This window comes from Ovis aries, chromosome 3 (assembly GCF_016772045.2).
Source record: "Ovis aries strain OAR_USU_Benz2616 breed Rambouillet chromosome 3, ARS-UI_Ramb_v3.0, whole genome shotgun sequence".
Lineage (NCBI taxonomy): Eukaryota > Metazoa > Chordata > Mammalia > Artiodactyla > Bovidae > Ovis > Ovis aries.
The window spans coordinates 164,910,324-164,933,275 of record NC_056056.1 but is presented as its reverse complement, the minus strand read 5'-3'; the positions used below and the strand labels follow the sequence as shown (position 1 = coordinate 164,933,275).

Sequence of the window (22,952 nt, the reverse complement as noted above, 5' to 3'; positions counted from 1 at the left end):
CTAATACAGCTGACTCTAACTGTGTTTACAGACCTTCTTTATAATGGTTTGTAATGTAAATTTTTTACAGTCTCTATTGGGGAATTGTTGCTGTGATATGATTGGTGAAGCTGGACAAAGGAATGATGTAACATGATAAAATTCTTATAAGATTATTTAGATATATGCATTCTACAATCGTTGCCATTATGATAAATTGTGTAAATGAGAAAAAAATTATAACAGATTGCTGCACAATTTTCTGAATGTTCAAATAATGTCCAAGAAAAATGTCATCTCTTTTCATTCATAAATTTATATATATTAATACGTATGGTTTTGATACATGAATTTTAGCAAATACACTATATTCTGGCTTCTAATTATTCATAAAAATGGTTTACTACTAAGAGGACAGCTTTAGAGAGAACACATTTTCAGTTAATCTTCATGTCCACTTTTACTGGCTGTACAAACCTGAACAATCTGTCTCACAATATATGCCAGTGAGGGGAATAGTTGTAAATAGACAATATTTCTTTAATTGCACATTACCCAGACACTTAATATCCTTACAATAGGGACATATGTGTCTCTCAATATTTGTGTCACCCTATTATGTGATTCATTATGTATTGAAATTTGCCAGTTAATCGTCTTTTTTTAGACTATGCTACTTTCAAAATTGTTCAGGTTTTCATTCTGTATTTTAGATAGAGAACAAAAAGCTAAGTATAAGAAATATAAGCAGATGGAGAGAAATTTCATTCATAAAAATTTCCTCCTTTAATATTTACATATTTTAACCTTACTTTAATTTTTCCTTCAAACTCACTACCCTATCCCTGAAAAACTTTTCTTACCTCTCTTGATTTACATTATGTTTATATTTCTCTTAACTTCCTCCACTTCATACAATTTCATGATGCCATATTTATCTCTTTGCCTATATATCCCTTATCCTTATTTTTCACTTTATTCTACCACATCCATTCTCAGAATCATAACCAGCAGAGGAAAACTGCAATTTCTCAGTACACACATTGACTGTACAGACTGTACTTGCAGATTTTGTTTTAGCATACAAAATGGGAATGATAGGTTACATCAGAGACTGAGGAGATGGAAATACTATAAAGAACAAAAAATAAGACTTAAAAAAATTTCTATTTATTGAGCTAGTTATTTTTCGTTGGGCTTCCCCGGTGGCTTACATGGTAATGCAGGAGACCTGGGTTGAATCACTGGGTTGGGAAGATCCCCTGGAGAAAGAAATGGCAACCCACTCCAGTATTCTTGCCTGGAGAATCCCGTGGTCAGAGGAACCTGACAGCCAGTCCATGGAGTCGCAAAGAGTTGGACACAACTGAGCGACTAACACATACACATTTTTGGCTACTCTGTGTCTTCGTTGCTGTGTGGGCTTTCTCTAGTTCCTGGGAGTATGGTCTACTCTGTATAGTTGTAGTGTATGGGCTTTTCATTGGAGTGGCTTCTCTTGTTGCAGAGCACAGGCTCTAGAGTGCAGGCTCAGTAGTTGTCATGCAGGGGCCTACCTACTGTGCAGCATATGAGATTCTCTTGAACCTGAAGTCAAAGTGGTGTCCCTTTCACTGCATGGTGAACTCTCAACCACTGGGCCACCAGGGAAACCCAAGAACAGAAAATAAGACTATTTTCAATGCCCCATATTAATTTATATGAAATTGGATCAGGTTAGCTATGAAGATAAATGAGTCTAAAATCAGGCATTTGAGTTTGATTAATTGAGTAAAATGGAAAAGATGTACTGCTGCTGCTGCTGCCGCTAAGTCGCTTCAGTCATGTCTGACTTTCTGCGACCCCATAGACAGCAACCTACCAGGCTCCTCCGTCCCTGGGATTCTCCAGGCAACAACACTGGAGTGGGTTGCCATTTCCTTCTCCAATGCATGAAAATGAAAAGTGAAAGTGAAGTCACTCAGTCGTGTCCAACTCTTCGAGATCCCCTGGACTGTAGCCCTCCAGGCTCCTCCATCCATGAGATTTACCAGGCAAGAGTACTGGAGTGTGGTGCCATTGCCTTCTCCTAGCTCTGTTTATTGAGGATGAATAGTGTGTGTGTGTATAAAACCTGGGCTTCAATGATATATATAATTTTGATTCTACTCTGAGAAAATTGAACAGGAAATGGCATATACCCAAACTCTTGGATGATATAATGAGAGAAAAAGCATTTATTATACTTTAAAAGTTCTTTATATCCCTGATCGACTTACATAAAAACTATCAACAATTACTACTGTTATATAGATAAGTCTCTAAAAGAACTGCAAGCTGAACTTATAATTAATCTATCCAGATATTTTGCACATGCATCTATTACTATCTCTGAGAAAATAAAACACTTTTAAAACATGAATGAACTTTGTTTTGCTGTACATGAAAAATTGCTTTGCTGCTGCTGCTGCTAAGTTGCTTCAGTGATGTCCAACTCTGTGTGATGGATGGCAGCACACCAGGCTCCCCCATCCCTGGGATTCTCCAGGCAAGAACACTGGAGTGGGTTGCCATTTCCTTCTCCAATGAATGAAACTGAAAAGTGAAAGTGAAGTTGCTCGGTTGAGTCCCACTCTTAGTGACCCCATGGACTGCAGCCTACCAGGCTCCTCTGTCCATAGGATTCTCCACCAAGAGTACTGGAGTTGGTTGCCATTACCTAACTTTACCTTAAATAATGATTATTCCTGTTATGTCTCCTTTGGGTTCTTTTTTTTTTCTTCTATTCAGACAGAGCAATTGTCAGAAAACTAGAATGGGAAATCATACAAGGGTGGTAGTGTTTATCCTAGCAGGTTTAACAAGTGACCCACAAATGAAACTTGTTTTATTTATCTTCCTGCTACTCACCTACTTGCTAAGCATCACTGGCAATCTGATTATCATCACAGTCACCCTGCTAGATACTCACCTGAAGACCCCCATGTACTTTTTCCTTCGAAATTTTTCCTTTTTAGAAATTTCGTATACTACTACATGCATCCCTAAATTGCTGGTTATGATGGCAACAGGAGACAAAACCATTTCCTATAACAGTTGTGTGACTCAAGTGTTTTTTGCCTTTCTTCTTGGAGCATCTGAATTTTACTTACCGGCAGCAATGCCTATGACCGCTATGTTGCTTTCTGTAAGCCCTTGCCTTACACAACCATCATGAACAGTAAAATCTGCATGCAACTTGTCCTCAGTTGTTGGTTTGCTGGATTCTTTGTCATCTTTCCACCACTCATCTATGGCCTAAACCTTGACTTCTGTGCCTCCAATGTTGTTGATCATTTCTATTGCGACACCACTCCCCTCCTACAAATCTCCTGCTCAGATACAAAGTTAATTGAGATGATGGGATTCATCTCAGCTGTGGTGACACTGGTGATCACATTGGTAACGGTGATCATATCATATACCTGTATTACCTTGACCATTCTAAGAAGTCCCTCAGCTAGTCATAGGAGAAAGGCTTTTTCAACGTGTTCTTCTCACATGGTTGTGATATTCCTTTCTTACAGCAGCTCCATGTTTATGTATGTTAAACCTTCAGTCAAACAAAGAATATCTTTTTCCGAAGTAATTTCAGTGCTCAACACCTCTGTTGCTCCACTTTTGAATCCTTTCATTTATAACTTAAGTAACCAACAAGTGAAGAAAGCCTTCATGAATATGATACACAGAGTTGTTTCTTTCTCAAAGAAATGAATATGATTTGCACTATCCATAAAGAAGATAAACAAAAAGGTGTCAATCAAGAACAGCATATCCAATGTAGTTCTAATACATATTTCCTGTGTTTTTACTCTAATTTCTACAACATTAATCTTTATTTAAAGCTTTATTTTTACACAAATTTTGTGCTAGAATTTTAATTTTATTTATATTCTTCTATATTAATTTTGAATCTCACCTTCTTTGTACATATAAAAGAAATTGAGACACATTTTTAATTTCTTTATCTCTCAGTTCTAGTTAGTCAAGCCTAAAAGTAACCTTACACTTGAACTATATTTGAAGCAGCTTGTAATGCCATGTTATTACTTTTAGTTGTTATCATTTAATACCTACTTAAGTCTAATATTCATGTATATTTTTCATACTACTAATTTATTAATGCACATTCTATTTAAAATAATAGAAAATTAAAACAAATTAATATAATGCTCATATTCATATTTTAAGTGTTTATTAAATATGATTATCATTTTAATACATTCTTTAGAAATTAGTTCTTTATAAGAAAGTATATATATGGAATTTAGAAAGATGGTAACAATAACCCTGTATGCGAGACAGCAAAAGAGACACAGATGTATAGAACAGTCGTTTGGACTCTGTGGGAGAGGGTGAGGGTGGGATGATTTGGGAGAATAGCATTGAAACATGTATAATATCATATATGAAACGAATTGCCAGTCTAGGTTCGATGCATGATACTGGATGCTTGGGGCTGGTGCACTGGGACGACCCAGAGGGATGGTACGGGGAGGGACGAAGGAGGGGGGTTCAGGATGGGGAACACATGTATACCTGTGGCAGATTCATGTTGATATATGGCAAAACCAATACAATATTGTAAAGTATTTAACCTCCAATTAAAATAAATCCATTTATATTTTAAAAAAACAACAAAAAAGAAAGTATATTTGAATACTATCTTATGAGCAAAATAAATGATAGGCAGGAAGAAAACTACATATAATATGTAATTGACCAGACAATTTTATATATTTATTTAAAAACCATAAAATGAACTATATTTTAAAGGCTATTTGGATCTTAAACATAATTTTAGGGAAAATGTATATTTAAACAAATTATTCCATTTTTGGTGACAATTTAAGTACATACATATATACATTTTGAGACAATCTAATTAAAATAAGACTTGCTGCTAAGTCGCTTCAGTCCTGTCCAACTCTTAGCGACTGCATGGACTGCAGCCCACCAGGCTCCTCCATCCATGGGATTTTCCAGGCAAGAGTACTGGAGTGGGTTGCCAAAGTCTCTCTAAATTCCTTACTAATTTTGATTCTGTTATGTGCTAATTAGAGGAATGTCCTTTAAAAACATAAGTTCAAGTTAAACCACTACTTTATCATTGAGCTATTCTGAAATATTTTATATATTTTAAAGATATATCATCTACTCTGTATTTAACATACAGCATGTACTGAAACTCTTGATAAGGATGCAGCAGTTTTAAACTAAAATGTCCCAATTCCTATTTCTTTCTGTACCAAGGTAGATTAAAGTTACATCATCTGTCATCTTCATTATTTGTTTGTCCATGAAATATCAATCTGATTATTTCTATTCATGCCAGTACCATCACCTCTGAATCCTGAATCCTCAGAGAACTTTCTACTACTTTTTTGTTTGTTTTTGATTAAATTAGATCTCTAACACAACTTTTTTTTCCATTCACAATCCAATTTATTTTTCCACAATAATAAGTGCGATTTTATTTTTTAATATAAATTTATTTATTTTAATTGGAGGTACTTCTATTTAAAAGTTGTGTTAGATTTCCCATCCTAACACAACTTTTAAATAGAAGTACAACTTACTTCTTAAGAAGGCTTCCATGTGAAATGCTAAAATACTTGATCCTTAAATGCTTTCACCTTTTCAGCTCTGCTGAAGTAGGCTGAACAACAAATATATTATTAGAGATAAGAACTCAGTTTATTGACTACTCAGTAAATGACAGAAACTGGTAGGTATTTTATGTAAATCATATAATTTTGGAAACAATAGTGTGATATAAAAATCATTATCATTATGCATAAGAGCAAAGGATAGCTCAGTGAAGCCACTAGAAAGAAAAATCAAGAAGACAATCCTATTCATAATAATAATTAATAATTAATAATAATTAATAATTTCACCAAGAAGAATAAATTGCTCTAGAAGAAATTTAACCAGGGATGTGAACTATTTCTATTCTGAAAGTATAAAACATTGATGAAAGGCATTGAGTGTGATGCAGATATATGGAAAGATATCCTGTGTTTATGGATTAAAAGAATTAATTATGTTGTTAATATATCCACACTACCCAAAGTTATCTACAGATTTAATGAAATCCCTGTTAAGATCCCTATGACATTTTTCACAAAACTAGAAGAAATAATCCTAAAATTTTATAGAATCACAATAGATCTCAAATAGTCAATGAAATTTTCAGAAAAAAGAACAATGCTGGAGATCTCACACTCCCTTACTTCAGACCATACTATAAAGTTACAGTCATCAAATCAGTATGGTCTTGCAAAAAAAAAAAAAAGACACAGAGATCAATGGAACAGAATAGAAAGCCCAGAAACAGTGCATGATGGCTAAGACATTTCAGTCTTGTCCAACTCTTTGTGACCCTATGGACTGTAGCCCACCAGGCTCCTCTGTCCATGAGATTCTTCAGTTAAGAATACTGGACTGGGTTGCCATTCATTAGCAAACAACTCAATTAAAAATTGGGCAGAAGGGCTGAATAGACATTATTTTTCTCCCAAAGAAGACATACAGATGGCCAACAGGCACATGAAAAGGTGCTCTACATCCCTGATCATCATATTTGGTAATCTTCTCTTCTAGTGTATTCCTTGTGCTTTCTCTTGTAGGTCTCCTGGAAGGAGGAAAAAAAAAAAACCAAAAAACAAAAAACACCAAGCAACTGAAGAATGAGAAACCATACAGAAACAATAGAGTTTACCCTCCTGGGACTGTCAGATGACGCACAATTTCAGGTTGTGATCTTTGTCTTTCTGCTCATCACCTACATGCTCAGCATCACTGGGAACCTGACCATTATCACCTTGACCCTGCTGGATGCCCACCTCCAAACCCCCATGTATTTCTTCCTCAGAAATTTCTCCGTCTTAGAAATATCATTCAGAACTGTCAGTATACCCAAGTTCCTGGCCACCATTATTACAGGAGATAAAACCAATTCTTTTAATGACTGCATTGCTCAGTTATTTATTTATTTATTTTTCATTCTGTTGGGAGTCACGGAGTTTTACCTTCTGGCTGCCATGTCCTATGACCACTACATTGCCATCTGCAAACCGCTGCATTACATGACCATCATGAATCACAGAGTCTGCACACTGCTTGTCTTCTCTTCCTGGCTAGTTTCATTCTTAATCAAATTCCCTGCACTCATGTTGCTCTTAAACCTTGATTACTGTAGGTCTAATATTATTGACCATTTTACCTGTGATTATTTTCCTTTGCTTCAACTGTCTTGTTCAGACACAAACTTTCTCGAAATGATGGGGTTTTCCTGTGCTGTGTTTACTCTAATGTTCACTTTGGCATTAATAATTCTGTCCTATACATACATCATCAGAACAGTTTTAAGAATTCCTTCTACTAGTCAGAGGACAAAGGCCTTTTCCACATGTTCTTCCCACATGATTGTCCTCTCCATCTCTTATGGCAGCTGCATTTTTATGTACATTAAACCCTCAGCACAGGAGAGGGTGTCTTTGAGCAAGGGGGTGGCTGTGCTAAACACCTCAGTAGCCCCTATGCTGAACCCCTTCATTTACAGCCTACAGAATGAGCAAGTCAAACAAGCCTTCATGGACATGGCAAGAAAGACTTTTTCAGAAACAAATGAAATGATGTGCTATAATAAATTAGAGACATTTTGTAGGGCAACTTTAAAAAATATATAATCAAGGATTTTATTCAAATCACAATGACTTATCTGTCAACCTTGTTTATTCTTTTTATTCCTAGGAGTTGAAAATCATATTTGTTTATACATTTCTCATTCAATTTGAACAACTTTTCTTATGTCTTTCTGACTCCCATTCTTCTGAACATTTTGTTAGTTGCAACTTCTTAAGTTAAAAATTGTTTAATATAAATTCCTGTTTTGAGTTGGGATGTGATATTTAGTTTACTCAACACAGGAAATATAATCTTTTGAATTTCATTTACAGTATATTTGACAGAAACTCTTTTTACCATTTTATAGTTTTTAAAAAATTTATGTTTATTATTTATTTTTTTACTGAATCTTCATTGCTTCTCGTGGGCTTTCTCTCGTGGGCTTGCCTTCTGTTGAGGCAAGATGGAGCTATTCTTTGTTGCAGTGCATGGGTTTCTTATTGCAGTGGCTTCTCTTGTTGTGGAGCAAGGGCTCTAGGCATGCAGACTTCCATAATTGTGGTGCATGGCATCAGTAGTTGTAGCTGGTAGGCTCTAGAGTACTGGCTCAGTAGTTGTGGCAGAGGGACCTAGCTGCTCCATGGTATATGGGATCTTCCTGTCCCAAGGATTGTACTTGTGTCTCCTGATTGGCAGATGGATTCTTAGCCACTAGAGCCTCAGGGAAGTCTCTTCACTATTTATCTGGGGAACTGTTTTTATATGCTATATAGTTTATTGAAAATGTGAATATTTTCATTTAAAAACAGAAAGATTATTTATGGCACACATTAATAAGGTATGTCCTAATAATTTCTTCACCACCCTTATGGCAGAAAGTGAAGAACAACTAAAGAGCCTCTTGATGAAAGTGAAAGATGAGAGTGAAAAATTTGGCTTAAAGCTCAACATTCAGAAAACGAAGATCATGGCATCCAGGCCCATCACTTCTTGGCAAAGAGAAGGAGAAACAGTGGAAACAGTGCCTGGCTTTATTTTGGGGGGCTGCAAAATCACTGCAGATGGTGACTACAGCCATGAAATTAAAAGACACTTGCTCCTTGGAAGAAAAGTTATCACCAACCTAGATGGCATATTCAAAAGCAGAGACATTACTTTGCCAACAAAGGTCTGTCTAGTCAAAGTTATGGTTTTTCCAGTAGTAATGTATGAATGTGAGAGTTGGACCAAAAAGAAAGCTAAGCCCCGAAGAATTGATGCTTTTGAACTGTCGTGTTGGAGAAGACTCTTGAGCATCCCTTGAACTGCAAGGAGATCCAGCCAGTCCATCCTAAAGGAAATCAGTCCTGAATGTTCATTGGAAGGACTGATGCTGAAGCTGAAACCCAATACTCTGGCCACCTGATGCGAAGAGCTGACTCATTTGAAAAGACCCTGATGCTGAGAAAGATTGAAGGAAGAGGAGAAGGGGATGACAGAGGATGAAATGGTTGGATGGCATCACCAACTCAATGGACATGAGTTTGAGTAATCTCCGGGAGTTGGTGATAGACAAAGCCTGGTGTGCTGTAGTCCATGGGGTCTCAAAGAGTCGGACACAGCTTAGCGATTGAACTGAACTGAACTGAATAATGTTTTCATTAATTAAAAACATAGTCTTTTAGCAATATGTACTTTTGTAAATATAGTGCTAGATGGATCACTATTTATTTCCAAATCCCATAGTAACTCAAGAGAAGTCAGTAGACACACATATATGTAGTAGAATATGGTGAAGAAATAACCATTTTAGATATGTAGGATTAAGTTCACTTTCTCCTATTCCACATAAAGTAAACTCTATTTTGTTATCTAGCTGAAATATATACACAGCTCCTTCCCAAGTTTAGGACTAGTTTGAAACAGGGCATATATCTAAATTATTTAATCCCTAAAATATTTATTTGTTTATTTGTACCTTGAACTATTTTATAACAAAATCACTTTTTTTGTAGAAGCTAAAATCTTGATAACAAAGCAGAATCTCCCCTTTGTATAGAAAATTAAGATTTCATGTGCTAAAATACTCTTCCACTTATTAAGACCTTGCTGCTGCCGCTGCTGCTAAGTCACTTCAGTAATGTCCGACTGTGTGCAACCCCATAGATGGCAGCCCACCAGGCTCCGCTGTCCCTGGGATTTTCCAGGCAAGAACACTGGAATGGGTTGCCATTTCCTTCTCCAATGCATGAAAGTGAAAAGTGAAAGTGAAGTCGCTCAGTCTTGTCTGACTCTTTGCAACCCCATGGACTGCAGCCTACCAGGCTACTCCATCCATGGGATTTTCCAGGCAAGAGTACTGGAGTGGGGTGCCATCGCCTTCTCTGTATTAAGGCCTTAATAGGTGCCTAAAGTATTTGGAAAGGTGGGTGTATGTGTGTAGGTGTAGTGATTACAGATACCAAAATAACCCTCATTATTATAAACCACATTTTAGTAATAGAAAGTACAAACCTAATTAGTGGTGCAACATTTTTAATAATCATTAAGAGATACACACACTTGAGAGATATACCACATTTTCTTTTCTTTAAACAAAGGGAGGGGTGAGGATGGGAGTGATGGAAAATAGAAGGGGATTTAAATGTTAAAGGGAAGTTAAGTGTGGGTTCTCCATTTCTATCTTATCTCAAACACAATTTGCATATTAAATAAGGTGAATATCTGAAAAACTTAAGGTTTCTATAACCTCTAAGCAAATATTTTCCCATCAGTAAGTCAGGTGTAAGTTCAGGTAAGCCAGGTATATATAACTTACTATAGAAATGAAAATGAATTTGTAAAGCATATAACATAATTAGCTATCAATAAATTATAATAATGTTTATTAATATTATCCTACACATCTAAAAACTACAGATATATACAGATTATACTTTTGAGGTGATAAGAACTCTTAATGTGAGATTTATCCACTTAAAAATTTAAAGACACACTACAGTGTTGTTGACTATAACAAACTTTATGTCAATTGATTAGCAATATCCACATTTCCCCTCTCTCTCTCCCCCCGGTAACCACCATTCCACTATCTGAATCTAGGAGTTTGAGAATTTTCGGTTACCACCTAAGTGAATTCGTGCAGTTTTTAACATTTTATGACTGGCTTATGATACTTAGCATAAGGCCCTCATGCTTCATCCATGTTGCTCTATGTATTGAGATATTTTTCCTTTTTTAAGGCTTAATAATAGTCCAGTACTATCTCATTAAATGCATTTACTGTATTTTCTGTATCCATCCATCCTTCCCTAGACATTTGGGTTCCTTTCCATATCTTAACAATTGTGAATACTGCTGCAGTGAACATGACAATGCTATCACTTACATACCTTGATTTCAATTATTTTAGATACATACCTGGAAATGGGGTTGCTAGATAACAGGGTAGTTCTATTTTTAATTTTTGAAGGAAATCTGTACTGTTTCTCATAGTGGCTGCACAATGTGCATTCCCACCGACAGTGTATCAGGATTCTAAATTCTCCACACCGTCATCAACACTTGTCTTTTATCATCTTGATAACAGCCATCCTGACAGGTGTGAGGTGACTTAATATTGTCCTTTTGATCTTCCTTTCTCTGAACATCAGTGGCATTAAGCATCTAGCATATATCTGTTGGCCATTTATCTCCTTATACTTGTATATCTTCTTTGGGAAAATGTATACTTGAGTCTTCAGTCCTTTTATTAATTAAGTTATTAGATTTGGAGGTTTATCCTGGTTTTGTTCTACAGAGTTGTAAGACTTTCATACATATTTTAGACATTAATCCCGTATCGGATACAGTGTTTGTAATATTCTCTTCTATTCTATAGCTTGTCTCTTCACTCTGCTGTTTTTCGACTCTTTCTTTGGTGGTGAAAGTGCTTTTTATTTTGATGTAATCCCACTGTTCTACTACTTTTATTGCTTATGCTCCTGGGGTCATATCCATTAAGTCACTGCCCAGTCCAATATCATTCAGCTTTTCCGCTATGATTTCTCCTAAAGAGTTTTAAAACTTTATGTCTTATGTTTAAGCTGTAATCTGTTTTGAGTTGATTTTGTGTACAGTGTAAGGTAAGGGTAGAATTTCCTTCTTTTGCATGTAGATGCCCAGTTTTTCTGTAACTACTCTTTGAAAAGACTGTCTTTTCCCCCTTTATGGGTTTTTGGTGCCCTTTTCAAAGATCATTTCACTGTATGTACCTGAGTGTTTTCTGGGCTCCCCATGCTGTGTAATTGATTAAGAAGGCTATTGTTATGCTAGTACTCTATCAATTTAATAATCATAGCTTTCAATATATTTTGAAATCTGGAAGCCTGCTTTAGTTTTTATTCTCAAGATTTATTTGGCTATTCATGGTATTTTGTGATTCCTTATAAATTTTAGAATTTTTTTTCTGTTTCTGTAAAAAATAATGCCATTGGTATTTGACAGGACTGCACTGAATCTGTTGATTTTGTTGGGGAGCAGGACATATACATAAGTTTCCTCATCCATGAGTACTGAATGTTTTCCCATGTGTTTATGTCTTTAGTTTCTTCAAAGATTTGCATTTTTCAGCGCATGTATCTTCTACCTTTTTAGTTAAGTTTATTCAAAAGTATCTTATTCCTTTTGGTACGATTGCAACTTTCATTTTTTACTTAATTTCTTTTTCAGATAGCTTAGTAATAGTATAAAAATGCAACTTACATTCTTAATGTTGATTCTATGTTCTGCAACTTTAAAAGTTTTTTACAAAGTGTGTAGAGTTTTCTATTATAAATCATGTCACCTGCAAATAGAGATGACTGGTTTATTGATTGATCAATTTTGTCCAATTATTCTGACTAGTACTTTCTGTACTATATTGAATATAAGGGCCTCCTTGCTTGTTTCTAATTTTACAAAAAAAAGTTTTCAGTTTTTAATTTGAGTATAATGTTTCATATTTTTGATGAGTGTGAAAAAAGAGAGTGAAAAAGCTGGAATAAAACTCATTCCAAAAGGTAACAGCATGGCATCCACTACCATCACTTCATGGCAAATAGATGGGGGAAGAAAGTAGAAACAGTGACAGATTTTATTTTCTTGGGCTCCAAATTATTTTTGGCTGTGTATGGACGACAGAGGATGAGATGGCTGGATGGCATCACTGACTCAATGGACGTGAGTCTAAGTGAACTCTGGGAGTTGGTGATGGACAGGTAGGACTGGCAGTGCTATGATTCATGGGGTCGGAAAGAGTCGGACACGACTGAGCGACTGAACTGAACTGAACTGAACTGATGGTGACTGCAGCCATGAAAATAAAAGATACTTGTACCTTGGAAGAAAAGCTATGACAAACTCAGTGTATTAAAAAGCAGAGACAATCACTTTGCTGACTAAGGTCTATATAGTCAAAGCTATGGTCTTCCCAGTAGTCATGTATGGATGTGAGAGTCGGACCATAAAGACTGAGCACCAGAAAATTGGTGCCTTTGAATTGTGATGCTGGAGAAGACTCTTAAGAGTCCCTTGTACTACAGGGTGATCAAATCAGTCAATCCTAAAGAAAATCAGCCCTTAATATTCACTCGAAGTACTGACGCTGAAGCTGAAATTCCAATACTTTGGCCACCTAATGCTAAGAGACGACTCATTGGAAAAGACGCTGATGCTGGGAAAGCTTGAAGGCAAAAGGAGGAGGCAGTAAAGGAATGAGATAGTCAGGTAGCATCACCAGCTCAATGGACATAAATTAGAGTGAACTCTGGAAGATGGTGAAGGACAGGATCCTGGAATGCTACATTCCATGGGTTACATAGAGTTGGACACAACTTAGCAACTGAATAACAACAACAAATAATATTCACTGTAGGTTTTTCATATATGATCTTTATTGTGTCAAGGTAACTTCTATTACTAGTTTGTTGAGAGCTTTTATCTTGAAAGGTTTTTGAATTTTGCCAAACACTTTTTCTACATATATTGAGATACTCATGTGATTTTTATCCTTTGTTCTGTTAAAGTAGTGTCTCACATTGATTGATTTTCATATATTGAACAATTCTTCATTCCAGGGATAAATTGACCTAGCTAGTTGAGCATATGAACTAAAAGAATAAATGCTCTCTACAAGAAATATATATTATGTATAGTATTCCTATAAAACTCCAGGTAGTATAAGAATAATGGTAACTGTCTAAATATTTGTTTTCACAAATTTAAAAAATAATTATATAAACTTCAAAACTAATTGGCACATGAGACACTATTTTCTTATTTTTACAGGTATGTAAATTGATGCTCAGAAAAGTTGTGTACTTGCATGAGGTCGTGAGCTATAATAGCCAATATAAGAAACTGATTAAAAAAAAAACACAACAAACAAAAACCTTGTGCTTGCTTAATTTTATAGTGTTAACATTAATCAATAAAAACAGATAACTTCAAACTATCATCCCTGACTGCCAAGAAGCAGGAAAAATATATAAAGTGTTAGCGATATTATGGCACAAAAATCTTATTGGAAAGCAGATTAAAAATAATAGAGCCATTTTGTACCACAAAAAATAGTGGCTCCAGCCATTGATCAACAATGGATACTAAAGATGAAAAAAAAATCAATTCAGCATATTTCTGGAGTATCATTGCAAAAGAAAAAATATCCCCAGATCTAAACCTGGATTAAGCCTCTATCATGAGGATGAGGGTTTAATCTAGTGAAGCACTACTGTGCATGTGTCCTTCATGAATAATATAGAGTTCCCTGTTGCTTGTTAATTGAGCTCTTAGGGTAAATGCATTCATCAGATCGCTATCACCACAAAGTTGATATCAGAATACTGCGTTACATAATTGAAAATTGCTGAGAGTAATCTTAAATGCTCTTACCACAAAAAAAGTAAATAGGAACTATGTGAGTGATAGATATGTTTACTAACCCACTGTGGTAATCATTTCACAATATATACGTGTATAAAATTAACATGTACACTTTAAACTTACACAATGTTTTATGTCAAATGTGTCTCAATAGAGTTGAAAAAAAGGTGAAATGGACAAAGGTATCAATCCTTGTGATATAGAGCGATATCTGCCAAAATGCTCCTTTACTGAGTTAAATAAAAACAGTACATGTCCTGTCACAGATACGAGTTATGCTACCATTTTCTTCTATTTTTCTTTGTACTCTTTCCTAATGCCTCTCTTCCAGTAAATAACTCTCATGCAGACTTCCCCCCAGCAGTGCTCTAGTTCTGCATTAGTGACTATTATTATTTTATTATATGAATTCATTATTGTTTTCTTTATGTTAAATAAAGTTATTTCATTGGAATATATAAATGTATTTAATATAAAGTATCTATTATGTGATGTATTATTCATATATTAATAATTATATAACAATGAATGGCAGATTATTAGCTGATTACATATAATTTTCACTATCAAAGTCTTGGGGAAAAATAAAAGCAAAAACAAAGGAAATAAGGAACAATAATTCAATGACTAGACCCTGAAAGAAACAAAAGATTGTATATTGTGATGTTTCTCACTAGTATGTCAAAGACATGATAAAGACATGCAAAGGCCAAGATGAACAATAAGATGGACAAAATTGACACTGCAATTAAATATTGCTGTCGATAGTGAGGACTCAGTTAATCCCACGTAACAGCAATTTTTAAAAACTGTGAGGGAATTATGTGCATTATAATAGTTATCATACAACCTAGAAATGTGAAAAAAACCTTGTTTTGTGAAGTTCCAAAAGTAATAGTCAAAGGAAAAGCAAAAAAATTGTATATGTAGAAAATTTTCATATATCAAGATTAAAAATGAAGTAGATTAAGACTGTTACTTTGTAAGATTTTACATCTATTTTATTCAGTTCAGTTAAGATCAGTCGCTCAGTTGTGGCTGACTCTGCGACCCCATGGATTGCAGCACGCCAGGCCTCCCTGTCCATCACCAACTCCCGGAGTTCACTCAGACTCACGTCCATCGAGTCTGTGATGCCATCCAGCCATCTCATCCTCTGTAGTCCCCTAACCCTCCTGCCCTCAATCCCTCCCAGGGTCAGAGTCTGTTCCAATGAGTCAACTGTTTGCATGAGGTGGCCAAAGTACTGGAGTTTCAGCTTTAGTATCATTATTCCGAAGAAATCCCAGGGCTGATCTCCTTCAGAATGGACTGGTTGGATCTCCTTGAAGTCCGAGGGACTCTCAAGAGTCTTCTCCAACACCACAGTTCAAAAGCAGCAATTCTTTGGCGCTCAGCTTTCTTCACAGTCCAACTCTCACATCCATACATGACCACAGGAAAAGCCATAGCCTTGACTAGACGGACCTTTGTTGGCAAAGTAATACCTCTGCTTTTGAATATGCTGTCTAGGTTGGTCATAGCTTTTCTTCCAAGGAGTAAGCGCCTTTTAATTTCATGGCTGCAGTCATCATCTGCAGTGATTTTGTAGCCCAAAAACATAGTCTGACACTGTTTCCACTGTTTCCCATCTATTTCTCATGAAGTGATGGGACCGGATGCCATGATCTTCGTTTTCTGAATGTTGAGCTTTAAGCCAACTTTTTCACTCTCCTCTTTCACTTTCATCAAGAGGCTTTTTAGTTCCTCTTCACTTTCTGCCATAAGGGTGGTGTCATCTGCATATCTGAGGTCATGGATATTTCTCCTGGCAATCTTGATTCCAGCTTGTGCTTTTTCCAGGCCAGTGTTTCTCATGATGTACTCTGCATATAAGTTAAATAAGCTGGGTGACAATATACAGCCTTGATGTACTCCTTTTCCTATTTGGAACCAGTCTGTTGTTCCACGTCCAATTCTAACTGTTGCTTCCTGACCTACTTATAGGTTTCTCAAGAGGCAAGTCAGGAGGTCTGGTATTCTCATCTCTTTCAGAATTTTCCACAGTTTACTTTGATCCACACAGTCAAAGGCATTGGCATAGTCAATAAAGCAGAAATAGATATTTTTCTGGAACTCTCTTGCTTTTTCCATGATCCAGAGGATGTTGGCAATTTGATCTCTGGTTCCTCTGCCTTTTCTAAAACCAGCTTGAACATCAGGAAGTTCACGGTTCACGTATTGCTGAAGCCTGGCTTGGAGAATTTTGAGCATTACTTTACTAGCATGTCAGATGAGTGTAATTGTGCAGTAGTTTGAGCATTCTTGGGCATTGCCTTTCTTTGAGATTGGAATGAAAACTGACATTTCCAGTCCTGTGGCCACTGCTGAGTTTTCCAAATGTGCTGGCATATTGAGTGCAACACTTTCACAGCATCATCTTTCAGGATTTGAAATCGCTCAACTGGAATTCCATCACCTCCACTAGCTTTGTTCATAGTAATGCTTTCTAAGGCCCACTTGACTTCACATACCAGGATGTCTGGCTCTAGGTGAGTGATCACACCATCGTGATTTTCTGGGTCGTGAAGATCTTTTTGTACAGTTCCTCTGTGTATTCTTGCCACCTCTTCTTAATATCTTCTGTTTCTGTTAGGTCCATTACATTTGTGTCTTTTATTGAGCCCATCTTTGCATGAAATATTCCCTTGGTGTCTCTAATTTTCTTGAAGAGATCTCTAGTCTTTCCCATTCTGTTCTTTTCCTCTATTTCTTTGCATTGATCGCTGAGGAAGATTTTCTTATGAATTCTTGCTCTTCTTTGGAACTCTTCCTTCAGATGCTTATATCTTTCATTTTCTCCTTTACTTTTCGCTTCTCTTCTTTTCACAGCTATTTGTAAGGCCTCCTCAGTTGGCCATTTTGCTTTTTTGCTTTTCTTTTCCACGGGGATGGTTTTGATCCCTGTCTCATCTACAATGTCACGAACCTCTGTCCATAGTTCATCGGGCACTCTATCTATCAGATCTAGACCCTTAAATCTATTTCTCACTTCCACTGTATAATCATAAGGGATCTGATTTAGGTCATACCTGAATGGTCTAGTGGTTTTCCTTACTTTCTTCAATTTCAGTCTGAATTTGGCAATAAGGAGTTCATTATCTGAGCCACAGTCAGCTCCTGGTCTTGTTTTTGTTGACTGTATAGAGCTTCTCCATCTTTGGCTGCAAAGAATATAATCAATCTGATTTTGGTGTTAACCATCTGGTGCTGTCCATGTGTAGAGTCTTCTGTTGTGTTGTTGGAAGAGGATGTTTGTTAAACCAGTCCATTTTCTTGGCAAAAGTCTATTAGTCTTTGCCCTGCTACATTCTGCATTCCAATGCCAAATTTGCCTGTTATTCCAGGTGTTTCTTGACTTCGTACTTTTGCATTCCAGTCCCCTATAATGAAAAGGGCATCTTTTTTGGGTGTCAGTTCTAAAAGGTCTTGTAGATCTTCACAGGACCATTCAACTTCAGCTTCTTCAGCGTTACTGGTTGGGGCATAGACTTGGATTACTGTGATATTGAATGATTTGCCTTGGAAACGAACAGAGATCATTCTGTTGTTTTTGAGATTGCATCCAAGTACTGCATTTTGAACTCTTTTGTTGACCATCATGGCTACTCCATTTCTTCTGAGGGATTCCTGCCCACAGTCGTAGATATATGGTCATCTGAGTTAAATTCACCCATTCCAGTCCATTTTAGTTTGCTGACTCCTAGAATGTCAACATTCACTCTTGCCATCTCTTGTTTGACCACTTCCAATTTGCCTTGATTTATGGACCTGACATTCCAGGTTCCTATGCAATACTGTTCTTTACAGCATCGGACCTTGCTTCTATCACCAGTCATATCCACATCTGGGTATTGTTTTTGCTTTGGCTCCATCCCTTCATTTTTTCTGGAGTTATTTCTCCACTGATCCCCAGTAGCATATTGAGTGAGTGAGTGAGTGAAGTCGCTCAGTCGTGTCCAACTCTTTGCGACCCCATGGACTGTAGCCTACCAGGCTCCTCTGTCCATGGGATTTTCCAGGCAATAGTACTGGAGTGGATTGCCATTTCCTTCTCCAGGGGATCTTCCCAACCCAGGGATTGAACCCGGGTCTCCCACATTGTAGACAGACGTTTTACCATCTGAGCCACACCTACTAACCTGAGGAGTTCCTCTTTCAGTATCCTATCATTTTGCCCTTTCATACTTTTCACGGGGTTCTCAAGGCAAGAATACTGAAGTGGTTTGCCATTCCCTTCTCCAGTGGACCACATTGTGTCAGACCTCTCCACCATGCCCACCCATCCTGGGTGGCCCCACGCGGCATGGCTTAGTTTCATTGAGTTAGATAAGGCTGTGGTCCTAGTGTGATTAGATTGACTAGTTTTCTGTGAGTATGGTTTCAGTGTGTCTGCCCTCTTGCAACACCTACCGTCTTACTTGGGTTTCTCTTACCTTGGACGTGGGGTATCTCTTCATGGCTGCTCCAGTAAAGCACAGCACTGCTCCTTACCTTGGACGAGGGGTATCTCCTCACTGCCGCCCCTCCTGACCTTGAATGTGGCTCATGAAATAAATAATTGTGATTAGTGAAACTGATCGTTTTGTAGATGTCATCGCTGAGGTATTTTGTGGGATGCTGCTGCTGCTGCTGTGTCACTTGAGTCATGTCCGACTGTGTGCGGCCCATAGATGGCAGCCCACCAGGCTCTGCTGTCCCTGGGATTCTCCAGGCAAGAGTACTGGAGTGGGTTGCCATTTCCTTCTCCACTTCTGTGGGATGAACATAACCATTCTCAAGGGAGATTGCTATAGAGGAGAGTCAGGTTACTGAGAACACCAAGGATGCCTTCCAGAAATCCCCCATCATCCACAGCATAACACTGATGTAGCCTGGACTTAGCTTTGTTCCTAGGAGATCAACACATGTCTTTCTTCATAGGTCAAAACAACTAGATTTGAGTATTTGGCTTTTAGTGCAACCAGAGGGACCCCAGATCCTAGTCCCAGAGACACCAGAATCTATACTTGTAAAACTAAATGTTGCCATATCCCTTGCAATTCTTTCTGTAAATATTTCTCCCTTAATCTTCTAGACTGATATTACTGAAGAGGATAGTATATTTCTACATCTTCTTAAGGTTTCTGAACATTTTTATTCTCATGAATCATCATAAAACAGAGAAAAAAATTCAATTTGATTAGTGTGATATTTGATAGTGTCTAGCAGAGAAGCAATGATTTTGCATTCTATTATTCATAGCAGAAGTATGAATATATGAAATAAGGATAATTCACAATTTTTAGCAAACCAAATACACAGAAAGATATATACAGCAGAGCTGGGAATTAGCTGAAGAGGTTATGAATGCATAGGAGAGGTTTTGCTATACGTATCTGCAATATCCCTTTAAATCAGTCATCTCATGCACATGAAAAATGTAGAGCAGGACTACAAGGGGATAAAACATTTTTCATAATGCTTAATAGTTAAGAAACAATGATATTCAAGCAGAAAATGTACTGGGCTACAATATGAGTAACAGAGCTGCTAAGATCTGAGGCAAGTGCTTACTTTTCAATTTGTGCTTCAGTGCAAAATGAAAAGTATATGAATAATGCATATCATTTTAAGCTAAAACTTAAAACTGTTTCTGTATGTACATTCCTAGCAAATCATAGTAGATGCCAAATATTAATGATTTCAATGGAATTATAAGACAAATCATTGAATAAGTGAATATGTCCTCTATTAAATAAAGCAATTAGGTTATTTATTCTAAATACATATGTAAAATATATACATTGTTCTCATATTATCTTGATACTTACATTCATAAATGCTAATAAAATAAATTGATAATTAAATTATTTCATCATTAAACATTTATATTATTTGCTAAGTAAATCATTAATTTCTTATATCATAAAAGTATTGGGTTGTTACTTTAGATTTTTATGTTTCATTTTGATCTTGTGAAGGAAGTGAGATCATCCACTTCTGTTTTAGGTGGATGGACAGGAGTCTGAGTGAACTCCGGGAGTTGATGATGGACAGGGAGGCCTGGCGTGCTGCAATTCATGGAGTCGCAAAGAGTCGGACACGACTGAGTGACTCAACTGAACTGAACTGAACTGAACTGATCTTCTAATAAATACATGATAGAAGAAAAGAAAAAGATATATTTTATAGGATTAGTCCAACAAAACTACAATGATTTAATTGGAAAAGGAAAAAAGCATTGATTTATTTCACTTATTGTCTCTCTATAATGCAGAGACATTACTTTGGAACAAAGGTCCGTCTAGTCAAGGCTATGGTTTTCCTGTGGTCATGTATGGATGTGAGAGTTGGACTGTGAAGAAGACTGAGCGCTGAAGAATTGATGCTTTTGAACTGTGGTGTTGGAAAAGACTCTTGAGAGTCCCTTGGACTGCAAGGAGATCCAACCAGTCCATTCTGAAGGAGATCAACCCTGGGATATCTTTGGAAGGAATGATGCTAAAGCTGAAACTCCAGTACTTTGGCCACCTCATGCGAAGAGTTGGCTCATTGGAAAAGACTCTGATGCTGGGAGAGATTGGAGGCAGGAGGAGAAGGGGACGACAGAGGATGAGATGGCTGGATGGCATCACTGACTCGATGGACATGAGTCTGAGTGAACTCCGGGATTTGGTGATGGACAGGGAAGCCTGGCGTGCTGTGATTCATGGGGTCGCAAAGAGCAGGACACAACTGAGCGACTGAACTGACTGAACTGAATGCAACTTATTGTATGAAGATTTCCTATCATCTGCTAGATTTAGAATCAGAGAATTAGTATTTAAAGCAGGATTCACAAATATGTCTTAAGTAATAGTGCAAATAAGATAATCAAAATAAAATACCATTGGTATGAATTATAAAGTTTTAGAACTGCATTAGTAATGATGATATTGGTCACAGTAAATTATGCCTTTCATCTATTCCCTTTAATGTACTTTCCACTTAAGTATATTTAAAAGAAGAAAGGAAAAAAAAAAAAAGGAGAGAGAGAGAGAAATGAACCATAGAGTGATCACAGTGTTTGTCCTCCTAGGCCTTTGTGATGTTCCTAACCTTCAGATTGTGATTTTCCTCTTTTTATTTATCACATATGTATTAAGTGTCACTGGAAACCTGACTACACCACCCTAACCTGGGTGGACTCCCGTTTCCAGATGCCCATGTATTTTTTCCTCCGAAATTTCTCTTTCTCAGAAATCTCTTTTACTGCTGTGTGTATCCCTAGATTTCTGGTGGCAATTATCACCAGGGACAAGATTATTTCTTACAATTGTGCAGCCCATCTATTTTTCTCTGTTTTCATGGGGGGGTGACTGAATTTTACATTCCAACTGCCATTGTCATATGTTGCCATCTGCAAGCCCTTGCATTATACAACCATCATGAGCAGGAAACTCTGGAGCCTGCTTGTGCTCTGTGCATGGCTGGGTGGGTTTCTGACCATTTTCTCGCCCCTTATGCATCTCCTCCAGCTGGATTAGTGTGCTTGCAATGTCATTGATCACTTGCATGTGACTATTTCCCCCTTTTACAATTGTCTTATTCAGATACATGGCTTCTAGATGTAATGGATTTTTACTTTGCTTTGGTTAGTTTACTATTCACCTTGGCATTAGTGATTTTGTCCTATACATACATTATCAGGATATTTTGAGAATTCCATCTGCCAGTCAGAGAAAAAAGGATTTCTCTACTTGTTCTTCTTACATGATTTTCATCTCCATCTCTGATGGAAGCTGCATATTCATGTATGCTAATCCCTCCCCAAAGGAAACAGATCATTGACAAAAGGAGTTCAGTTCAGTTCACTCACTCAGTCGTGTCCGACTCTTTGCGACCCCATGAATCGCATCACGCCAGGCCTCCCTGTTCATCACCATCTCCTGGAGTTCACTCAGACTCATGTCCATCGTGTCCGTGATGCCATCTGGCCATCTCATCCTCTGTCATCCCCTTCTCCTCCTGCCCCCAATCCCTCCCAGCATCAGAGTCTTTTCCAATGAGTCAACTCTTCACATGAGATGGCAAAGTACTGGAGTTTCAGCTTCAGCATCATTCCTTCCAAAGAAATCCCAGGGTTGATCTCCTTCAGAATGGACTGGTTGGATCTCCTTGCAGTCCAAGGGACTCTCAAGAGTCTTCTCCAACACCACAGTTCAAAACGCATCAATTCTTCAGTGCTCAGCCTTCTTCACAGTCCAACTCTCACATCCATACATGAACACAGGAAAACCATAGCCTTGACTAGACGGACCTTAGTTGTCAAAGTAATGTCTCTGCTTTTGAATATGCTGTCTAGGTTGGTCATAGCTTTTCTTCCAAGGAGTAAACGTCTTTTAATTTCATGGCTGCAGTCACCATCTGCAGTGATTTTGGAG

At 37.2% G+C, this 22,952-nt stretch overlaps 3 pseudogenes; all 3 read left to right on the top strand.

Annotated features, from left to right (window-relative positions):
• Positions 1–7,638, top strand: part of LOC114113789 (olfactory receptor 6C1-like) — a 71,458-nt pseudogene extending 63,820 nt beyond the window's left edge.
• Positions 2,774–3,711, top strand: LOC101115203 (olfactory receptor 6C74-like; annotated as a pseudogene).
• A 13,335-nt stretch (positions 7,639–20,973) lies between the features above and the next one.
• LOC101114436 (olfactory receptor 6C3-like) lies at positions 20,974–22,410 on the top strand (annotated as a pseudogene).
• Positions 22,411–22,952: the final 542 nt, after the last annotated feature.